General features: G+C 39.6%; 1 pseudogene; it reads right to left on the bottom strand.

Moving 5' to 3' along the window:
* Positions 1 to 5912: 5912 nt before the first annotated feature.
* Positions 5913 to 6915, bottom strand: LOC147416576 (mitogen-activated protein kinase 15 pseudogene; annotated as a pseudogene).
* Positions 6916 to 9455: the final 2540 nt, after the last annotated feature.

Below are 9455 nucleotides of genomic sequence, written 5' to 3'. Positions count from 1 at the left end.
TGCGGTTGTAATGCAGCAAACATGACTGCAATGTGACAACCGGGGAGGGAGTACGAAGCGCGAGAAGGAGAGGAGTGAGCGCCGTTAGCTCACATTGTGTATTTAATTATCCAAAACTTAAGAATAACTTACAAAAAATGGCTTTTATACCTTAGCCAACGTTTTTGGTGATCAAAACTAATAATCTGGGAGTTCTACCAAAGATGGGTAATGACGGGTTGATACAATCTGGAAGCTTGTAGCCCTGGCTCATTAGTTATAGAGTTTATCCGGGAAAATAGGAGTTACAAAATTTCCGATTTATCAAAATAATAAGTGTTTTACAATGAGAACTCCGAAAAATGGTATCCGTGTTAGCTTGCTGCTACCATCAGACAACATGCTTGTTCGTAAAAAGAAAACCCAAAGTTATGGATGTTCATGTTTAATTACGATTCCAACTTGAGCGAATCTCTTGTTTTATCTATCGCATTGAGAGTGTCTATAAGAGCAGAGTGTGGAGCAAGTATAGGAGGGTCCCTCTCACTCATGTCACTGAGTGTTATAGTTACCTCCACACACAAGTACATCTCGTACTTGAAGATTTTTTTTTTCATACATCTTTTCCTTGAGACATATTCCACATGTGGAGAATATGAGTCTTCGGGACTGACATTGACGCTTGTTATATCAAATTGTGTGTCGCAACAAAGTCCCCAGGTGCTAGTCAAATCCATTTGTTAGACCATTTTGCGCACACAGTATCAGGAACAATTTCAGTGGCGAGAAATTGTTTGATACTTAGAACTTGTTAAGGTTACAAATTTTGCTAAACAATATTAACGAATGGTTGTCTATGCACATTCCTATTTTTGAATTTCTTTTCTAAACTATTTATACTCCTCTTTCATGTGTGCTATGAGCATCAACTTCACCATAGATATTGACAAGTATGGTCATGGATATGCTGGTTCATATCTGTTTTTGTTAAACATATGTACACTGGGCCCTAATGTTTAGCAAAGATTGATTTGGAGTGGCATGCACATTCATGACATAGATCTAACAATCACCAATATAGTTCATGGCTCGGTTTGGGTGTTTGTGGATCTTTCAAGATAACCAAGATGGTTATTTATAACATTTTTGATTCCTCAGCCATGGTGTACGGTATTGTGATCCCTGTTTACCAGTCATTTTGGAAGATTGTCTCTAAATGGTTGAGAAACACACCTAAGTACTGTTATTTATCCAAAGAGGATAGGCCAATTCTAAGTGTAATCTTGTGCTGAAGGATATGCAAAGCACGTATATTAGCACCAAGCAATCTAATTAGAAAGCATGTATTGCTCCAGTTGGAGTTTCCTTACCATATGGTAAAGCATCTTTGCGACTAGGTTTAGTCTCTTCATATTTAAGTCAGGTTCACAACCTTGCACACTAGTTATGGTGGGTTGGTTACTAATGCGAAGATATTGAGTCAAGGACTTATACTTTGCTGATGATTTACATCAGCCACAGTTACTTTCATGGAAAGTGAAAAGAGGTACTCTTTTGGGTACATCTTTGTTGTGAGAACTCGTTTAGCATGCTCATGTGGTTTTTCAATGGAGTTTACACACTATGTTGGTTATGGGCTAGTTACATAAGACAGTTGCAAAAGGGACAACAATGTGGAAAATCAAGATGTTATTCTTGGTTTCATTGAACCTCCTACTAAACCGTGTTCTAGTCAGATGAACAGTTGGATCTGTGAAAGATGTCATTGTGAAACACATTAGTGTTCTTATGAAGATACAACCACTTTTGTTTTCGAGGACAAAAACGCTTCTCCAAGGGGGAAGTAATATCAAGCCTAGGGTTAGACCAGGCAGGCCAAGGGCAAGGATGGACATGCGGTCAAGGGACCCTATTAATAGCAAGGCAGGGCATGGTCGGGTGGAGAGTTGCATGCTCCAGTCGCCAGTTCTCACATCAATAATCTTAAGTGGATTTCAAGTTAAAACAAAAGTGAGATGGTAGTGTTGATCGCTGTAAGGCTAGACTTCAAGTTAAAGCATAAGTGAGATCGTAGTGTTGATCACTATAAGGCTAGACGTATGGCAAAAGAATATAGTCAGAAGAAAGGCATTGATTTTTACTTCGTTTTGTAGCATTCGTGCATTGGTAGTTCAAAATGGTTGGAATCATCATTTGGACATAAAGACTACGTTTTTAAATGGTGATTTGCATGAAAAGTATATGTATCCTAAAAAGGGCATGAAAATAAGGTGTGCGGGATATTGTTTGTTTTGAAGCAAGTTCCACATACTCAGGATGAAAATACTTGGTTGCACATTGTTTTCAAAATACTCGTTGGTCCAAATAAGGAATATATTGCTAATTTTAATGCTGATTTGAATGACTCCTTTGACATGTCAGATTTGGGATTTTGCATCATTATTTTTGCATACAGTTTAAGCAGGTTGGTGGAGGTATTTCTTGTGTCATACAAAGTATATTGAGACACTATTGCATTGATTTAGCCTTACCGATTGCAAACCTATTACTACCCCTATGGAAACAGGTTTGAAGTTTAGTCTTCATGATGCCCGACACTCTCGATCAGAAAGTTCTTGGTTGCTTGATATGTATATATGCATTACGAGGCCATATGTTCAATATGCAATCTCACATTTGAGTAAATTTATGCATAGCAAAGGCAGTTAAGCAAATTTTTCGCGACTTGAGTAGCACTATAGATCTTGGATATTTTTAATCTCAAGGGCAGATCATTGTGCCTTAATTTACATGCTTTTTTAGACTCAGATTGGGCTGGTTGGTATGACACACGTGTCTACTATTTGTTTTTGTTTAATAATGCTCAACAACTAAATCATATGTTGTTTAAGACAACTAAAGTTGACTATCTTTGGCTCATACGCCTTTGGATTGACTTGGGTGTTGGACAATAGTCTTCCACCACGATCTACACTGACAATCAGAGTGGTTTGGCCGTTCCGAGGAACTAGTTTGCCTTGATTGTATATTTCCTGTCCGCTTTTCTCAAAATTCATCACCTCCTTTGTATAAGGCTTCCTCTCCTCTCGCCTGAGTCGCCTCTACCCCTACAAGGACTAGTCCACCCCTGCCTATAGCATCCCTTCACCATTTGCTTGCGGTCCAAAACCAATTCCTTCTACTAAACTTTAATCTCTCACCCTTCCCTTTTCCCCTTCCACTAATGGCCCATGGACGATTTTTTTATTTTTTCCCAGCTGGTAACTCCTACTCACTGTGCATATAATAAGAATTAAAAAAATGATAGTGATGTGGAATTTACCACATGGCATAGCTTCTGTTGATGGATCCAAAGCATCTCTCCTCGAAGATTTTGCCAAAAGCATTACGACCTCGCATCACAAATGAGATTTTACATTAAAAGATGTAGGAAAGTTAATATTTGCACATTATTATATTTAAAGATGGAGAGAGATACATTTTGTGCATTGAGATGCTTGTGCCCATCAAAAAAAGAAAAAAACCATACGCATGATATATACGTATGGTGTGGAGTTGGCACCATTCTCCACATTTACAATAATATCGTAGGGAATGTGCCTTTCCCCCGCCAGTTTTATCCCTTGCAGTGTTTAACACTAGGTTGGTAACCTAACAGGACATAAAAGTGTCCTTTCAGGGTTTTGAAAAAAACCTCCAAAACCATAGTAGATCCACTCATTTTGTAAAATTCTTTCATGAGGTTATAGTTCAAGGCCTACTACACATGGAAAAAATAAGAAACTTGTAAAATTTCTCATCTTTTGGTCACACCAAGCCTCCAAAGTTGATGGACCAGTACATTTTCATCAAAACAGTCATTTCTTACGTTTTTTCGCATAAAAATAAGATTAGGGATTTTTGTAGGACTTGAGATAAATTCCCTAGTTAACTTCAATGGGTTGGTGATCAGAACATATGATTGCTTCTCACTCACTATTTTTTGTTTTGCCAAAAGAATTAGTTACAAAAAAGTTGAATTTTTACCATTCTACAAACCTATCATCAAAGTTTCTATAGCCACGCTCAATACAAATAATATATGCATGTTTTCTTAGTTTCCTATTGTCCTTTAGGTTCATAAGGAGCCATGGAGCATGTCAAAAGAATAATACATCTCTTACCAAGGGGAATCTTGGGGACAAAGATGAAGTGCTAAATACAGCAAACATGAAAAAACTGGGTTCAACATTATGAGTTGTAGAATCCCATAGAATTTATTCAATATCTAGCCAAATTTGATCCTTATGACTAGATATGGTTACTACCTACAAAATTCATGTAGTTGTCACAAGAAACTAACAATATTAAAAAAGCTATACTTGATATACTAGAATGTTTCGTTTTCTTCTATAATTGAAAAAATCAACCATTGTTGTCTACTATGCAAAATAGGGTATTAGGTGCCCCAAAACTCAAGAAATATTAGCTTTAAGTTACAATATGCGACATAGAGAATCAAAACTACATTTGGATATCATGAAAGGCACCAAAAAAATCATAGAAGAGCTAAAATTGGCTAAAAAACAGGATTTGACAATTTTTGTAATTTGGTCATAACTTACAACTTTAACATTTATTTCTCCCTAGAAGCATCGGGACATGTTGAGGACTACTAAAGTTAGTTCTCTAGCCTTATAGACCTCACAAACATGAATTCTAGAGTGGTATAGTTGCAAAAAGTTGAAAAAAGCCAAAAACAGGACCCGTTTTTTCACACAGTTTAGGTTGTGAAATGTTGTGCAAGGACAAGGTTAAAGATGGAATTGATATTCCAAAAAAATGTCAAGTTTTTTTCAGCTCATGAGACAACTTTCTAGACAGATAGCACCTCCAAATCCATTTTGAAACTCTTGACATAATTCAAGGAAAATGGTCACTTCACAGGACATAAAAGTGTCCCAGGACATAAAAGTGTCCCAGGACATAAAAGTGTCCCATTACCAACCTAGTGTTAAGGGGGACTTATGATTCTCCTTTAGTGCTGGAGGGACTTTCTTATTATAAAAATATTGTAGTTGCACAAGGAAGAACTTATTACCAATGTTTTATGAAGACATGTATCATTCCAGACTGCCATGATGTAGTGAACTATTAATGTGTCCTTTGTTGGACATTAGCAATTTTTTGCACTCTCTTGCATAGTGCCTCAGTTCCTCCGTTCACGTCCACATTCGCTACCTCTCGCCTTTGCCATTTGAAGAATCACGCTCTTGCTCCTATTAACGTTTAGTTATTATGCTCCAACTCTCTTTGTCTGGTCTTGAGGCTCTGATCGACTCTGGTTGCCTCTCGTGAATGTTCAAAAGACCAGAGTGTTTGTAGGAACCATGCTCTCTAGAACCTCACATTGTTGCTGCAAAGGATCCCTTGAGGCTGGCAACCTGCAACATGTGACAAGCCTTGATGAAACCTCTATCTCCTTTCCAAGCGATGTTCAGAGCTGCAATATGAGGGCCTCATGTTCAGAGCTGCTGCAACTCTCTCTCTCTCTCTCTCTCTCTTTTGGAGAGAGAACAAATTTTACATACTAAAATGAGCTACTCATGTAAAGACAATGCACTTATATCTCATTGGTACCACCACATAAACTAGGTACTAAAATGGACTATTGGTTTATATTAATATTTTACAATGCATATAATTACCACAAACTATCATCATTTGACCTTTTAAAAGCAACAAATTTCCATTGTTGTAGGTGCTAGATACTCCCCCTAAAAGGTTAGGCATCAATAGTTGCTAGCTCAAAAGCTTTTCAACATGATGCTCCAGATGTGCGTCGTTATCCTACAGCCTTCTAGAAACAGCTACCCCCTTGAGTCCAAACCTCTTGTCCACTCTCCAAGGATGGGTTGGATTCCTCCATGTTGGACGATCGCCAATAGAAGCCCTCAGTAATGTTCAAAATTATCAAATGTCTTATATATGACTGGTTCAGCAACGGACACAATCCGAGCACTAGCTGTCACCAAGGGTAGGGTCTTGGTTGGCAAGGAAAAGTAAGAAGAGGGGAGCAGTACCTTGACCTTGGGCCGCCGCCAACACGCTCTCGAAGTTCTCCAATCCTGCGGGATAGTATCACGCTCGGCATTTCTCTCTCGTCTCTTCTTTCCCGGGAAAAGAAGCTTTCCAGTCAACAGCTCCACAAAAATGCATCCAATGCTATAGTGTACTGCAAATTAATCGATCATACTTTGCATAGAAAGAACCACAAAGTTCTGGAGCATGATACCATCTTGTTGCAACATAGTCTGTCCAAAAAATTTCAGATGACAAGCCAGTCAATGTGACTCCAATTAATCCAAAATCAAATAATTTGAGCTTGCAATCAGAGTTAGCCAAAACATTCTTTGGCTTCAAATCACGATGAAATATGCTAGTTGAATGAATAAATTTCAGGGCCCACAAAAGGTAGTACAAGAAGAACTGGAAACGTTCGTGTGAGGTCATCATTAGCTTTGATGACGTAAATTTCAGATTTTATTAGCTCAAAAACCACATGAATGTCTTTGAAATCACAGGGAGAAGGGGCTAGCAGAATGTGCTTATTTTGAACAATGTCAAGATGTCGCATAAATTGAAGGATTTTGATCTCTCTGAGTATTCAAATAGTATCAGAAACATGCTCAAATATATCAAGCAGGAATCGAAGGATTTTGATCTCTCCGAGTATTCGAATAGTATCAGAAACATGCTCAAATATATCAAGCAGGAATCAAAGGATTTTGATCTCTCTAAGTATTTAAATAGTATCAGAAAACTTCTAGCAACTTTCTCTCTAGTGAATGTGTCAATTTCCAAGCACACAAGCCCATAGCTGCCCTTTCCAATGACGTCTAGGACTTGGTAGCGATTCACTTCACCATATTCAGTAAAGAAGTCCTTAACCTTCATACGATTTATTCCATAAAGGCTTGCATGCTAGTTCATGCAGACGTTGTGGAAGTCCCCTCAAAGGTTACTATGAGCTATGCGACTTGGATGGTATGAAGTAACTGTGCTTTTCGGTAATGCTCAAGTCATTCTACGCCTCCAGCTCAACTAATGAACAAGCACAATGCACAAATCCACAAAGCTCTTATTGTCCATGCAAGTGAAGTTTCTCATGCAAATTCTTGATCTGCTCAAAAGTTTTTAAAGTCCACTGCAAACTCTGGTCTCTTCCTTTGACTGATTGACACATAGATAATTATGTTGATGACTAAAAGCTCTCTCTCAGATCTGCCTTGCTAAGCAAACATATAATGTTTGTGGAGCTTCTGCAAGGCCAAATGCGCGTTTTCTTGCTGAGGTGAGCCCAACTGATCGAAACCCAAATCCGTATATAAGGTAGAATGGATGAGAGATCAAGGATGGCACGCCACATGCATGGTTATGGCACAACTGAAGGAGGCTCCTGTAGGAAGGGCCTCGGTTTCATCAAGGCTCACGGCTGCCCCCACCTTGGACCTCCACATACAGTTAACGAAAAACCATTCTTTTGCCCCCCCCTCTCTCTCTCTCTCTCTCTCTCTCTCTCTCTCTCTAAACTAGACCTTTGCCCCCTCTCTCTCTCTCTCTCTCTCTCTCTCTCTCTCTCTCTCTCTCTCTCTCTCTCTCTCTCTCTCTCTCTCTCTCTCTCTCTCTAAACTAGACCATGGTTTTTCGTGCGGTTGCGGCGTTGCCTTTGCTTGAATCTCCACTTTTAGCCTTGGATTTCTGTGCAGTGCCTGTCCACCCGATTTTCCCTTCCAATGAAGTGATTCCAGGTGGCCTACTTCTCGTTCCAGCGTTCTCCAAAACGCTATGACATAATGAAGGTAAACAAAGCATATTGAGGTGCATTAGTATTATCATTAGAGACGAACGTCTCTAAACGGCCAAGAGAGAGTATAAGGACGAGTAAAGAGGGACCATGCGAGTCTCAAATAGAGAGTGTGAGAAGAGGACAAAAGCTTGGTTGCTCTGATTTGTGTGTTGCCGTCAGCAGTATAGTCCAAATGTTGCCAAAGGAAGCTCAGGACCTTGCCAAAGAAGAGGCAGTTATACCACTTTGCGAGAAAATTGTCCTCAAGGACTACATAGAGCTGGAGCCCTGCGGTGTGGACTACAAGAGGTCTTATGAGCTCACAAAAGAAGGGAGGCTAACCATTTCAGATTTGAATGACTCCCCAATAGAAGTAAACATCATAGAAGATCAAGTTGCAGATGCACTAAAGCTGCAAAAAGGTGGAAAACCAATGAGACACCGACAACTGCCCACAATCGACATCTTCACCATTAGATAAACTTCATTCTTTGACCTAAAGAAAAATAAGATAGAGCGGGCACTTAGGCTCTATCACTAGCACTTTCATTTTATTGCAAAGAAACCTCCTTGATACATGGTTCTGAATCATGGCATCGCTTTCACATTCACTCAGGCATCAAAGAAAGAGGGAATGATTGAAGTAAACCATGCCCAATATGTTTACACAACCCTCACCCATGTGAAAAAGCCAGACAACATCACTTTCTTGGGAGCTCCAAAAGTACTAACACGGATAGCCTATCATGCTATCGGCCAAGCAGAGCATCTACCACCTGCCTCGAAGGAGAATTTATGGCTACTTACCAAGAATGATGATGAGGAAGAAGTACATACTAGAGCTCCACTAGTGGCTACAAGATTGAAGACAAGGCTGGTCAATGTCCCAAGCCAAGAAACTACTACCGCAACAAAGGCCATTGAAAGCAACAAAGAGGAAGAAGAAAAGGAGGAGGAGGAAACTCCTCTCAAAAGGAAGAAGAGAGAAAAAGGAAAAGCTAAAGTAGAGGATGAAGAGCCCAAAAGTGGCCAAGACTTGCAGCACCAGTAGAGGAACCAACCCAAAAAGCAACAAGAGTAGAGAGAGAAACAAAAACTTTTGAGCTTGGGAGAGGACTTAAAGGGGACTTTGAGGAGAAATGAAAACAACCCCCAAGAGGTTCAAAGCTTGAACAAAAAACCCCATGTACAATATGAAAGACAATCCTATGGCGGGTTTAGAACATCTCTATCAACAAGAAGAACGTCAAAGGGAGCAGGCCAAGGCACAAGAAAAAGAGAATACACTGCCTAGAGAGGACTCACCACCAAAACAAGCAAACACTGAAGAAGGGGTTCCACACTTCACTCCTCCAAGAGAGCAACCACAACTAGAGGAAGGTACTCAAAATGTTGGAAACATAGAAACATAGATCAAACTGCCCAAGGAGTCTAAAAAGGAGCAAGTGGATAAGCCAGCTGAAGCCCTCCCAATAGATACTTTGGATACACAAACAAATTATCCGAATGAACCACTCACAACCGAGGCTCTTGACACATCAACAGATCAACCTAAAGCAACCCACTCAAGAAATCTTGAAAGTCTGGATGACATAGATGAATATGCCCAGTATGTGGTGGACAAAATGAAAGATGAGCTCTATGGACG

This window comes from Adiantum capillus-veneris, unplaced genomic scaffold (assembly GCF_014529385.1).
Source record: "Adiantum capillus-veneris isolate H3 unplaced genomic scaffold, ASM1452938v2 Hic_scaffold_797, whole genome shotgun sequence".
In the NCBI taxonomy this organism is placed as follows: domain Eukaryota; kingdom Viridiplantae; phylum Streptophyta; class Polypodiopsida; order Polypodiales; family Pteridaceae; genus Adiantum; species Adiantum capillus-veneris.
This window is presented reverse-complemented; position numbering and strand designations above follow the sequence as displayed.